This window comes from Echinops telfairi, unplaced genomic scaffold (assembly GCF_000313985.2).
Source record: "Echinops telfairi isolate 266 unplaced genomic scaffold, ASM31398v2 ScPeMD7_7468;HRSCAF=8506_0, whole genome shotgun sequence".
Taxonomy (NCBI): domain Eukaryota; kingdom Metazoa; phylum Chordata; class Mammalia; order Afrosoricida; family Tenrecidae; genus Echinops; species Echinops telfairi.
This window is the reverse complement of record NW_022111369.1, coordinates 64,000,536-64,002,203: the sequence shown is the minus strand read 5'-3', so window position 1 is coordinate 64,002,203 and position 1,668 is coordinate 64,000,536.

Sequence of the window (1,668 nt, the reverse complement as noted above, 5' to 3'; positions counted from 1 at the left end):
AGTACTTGAGTCAAGGTCCAATGTCCATCTGCAACCTTAATTCTTAACATATAGATATAAGTACATAGATCTGTTCCCCTCTCATTATATATAAATATATTTACATTCAGGTTTAGTAATTCCTTGCTGCTACATTGCCCTTGATTAGGCCCCAGTAGGCATCCTACGCTCTTCTCTCCATTGATTTTAGTTCACTTGTTGTTCCCTTGTCCCTGGGTTGGTTACCAACCCCCTTGACTCTTTTTTTTTTTTCAAGTTAGACAATTCAAATTTTTTAAGAGAAGTTATATCACATACATGCCAGTAATTTGCCACAAAGAACACACGATGTAAGCAATGAGGTATAGAACAGATACGAATGGGTCTTGGATCAAAGAGAACCAATATAACTCTGCTCTTGCCAAACACAACTGTGAACTGGAAGAAAGCTGATGTTCATTCCCACCCTTGCCCATGCCATTCAAAAGAAATCCTGTCGCTACACACCCTGTCCACATTAACATGTATCAAGCCCCTAATAATTATTACAATCTTTCACCTTTTCCTCTTTCCACATGACATTCAGAAAAGAATCCAAAAGCCCATTTACCCTAAGAGTTACTGCTGAGTTACTTGTATGTGCATTTCAACTGCGTTCTTAAATCTGAATAGCACCCTGGAAATTGGGCTTTCCCGTGAAAAGTCACTGCCCTAGAGTCATTCAGACTCACGGTGACCCTATAAAGGGCTCCTAGAATTACTTTCTGTAGAAAGTAGATTCTAGAACCTTAAGTACATGTCTACTCTTGTTCTAATTAATGTCTCTTTTCTAAGACTGAGGGGGGTCCCTAGAAAACTGTTAATTAATGTGCTGCTCCACTGTCAATTGCAAGATCTATCCAGATGTATTTCCTTAGAATGGTGATCGACTTCTGAAACAGCAGTCACCAGAAACCTATGGCTCCTAGTTCTACAATGACATGCTCAGGGACAAAAATCAACTCAAGCTCAGGGGTGGTGAAGCTTCTAAGCGTGAAGACACAGACTGTTGTGCCCTGCTTGCCATTTCCAGCCCATGGTTTAAGCTGCAGCTGTGTTTTCTCAAATTCATTCTCCTGGTATGTTAGGTTGAGCTGGGGAAACGCCCCACATGGAGCTAAGTATGGGTGGATGGCAGTGCCATGGGAGACCAAATAAGAAAGCCTGAGCCATTCACCACTGCCCCATGTTTCAGAGAGATCACAGACTCACCGGTCGACATCAGCAAGCAGCGCTCAGGGGATTCTTTCCAAACGCCAAGTCATGTTCACCATTGCACCCCGCACGCAGCGCCTAGCATAGTGTCAGGAACTGCCTTGTTAACTGAGTGCACAGACCTGTCACTCTCTTCCATTCTCACTTCAACTTGTGACCCACAGAGCTGGACCACGCCCGCAGCCTGTCTTTCTAAGGCCATGGTTTGGGAACTCGCTCCTTGGCTTAAGAAGATGAGAATCATCAGGTGAGCTGCAGCATCTCCACAGCAGAAATCAATTAGCATGGGTCTGATTCATCACGTGGCACTCAGAGTGCTCTGACCACCTGTCCAGTTACTTGAGAGCTTTTTTAAAAAGACAGCCCACCTGAGCTGATAGTAGGACAAGAGGAAAGTAAAATAGAGGAAAGAACTAGGAGGCAAAGGGCATTTAT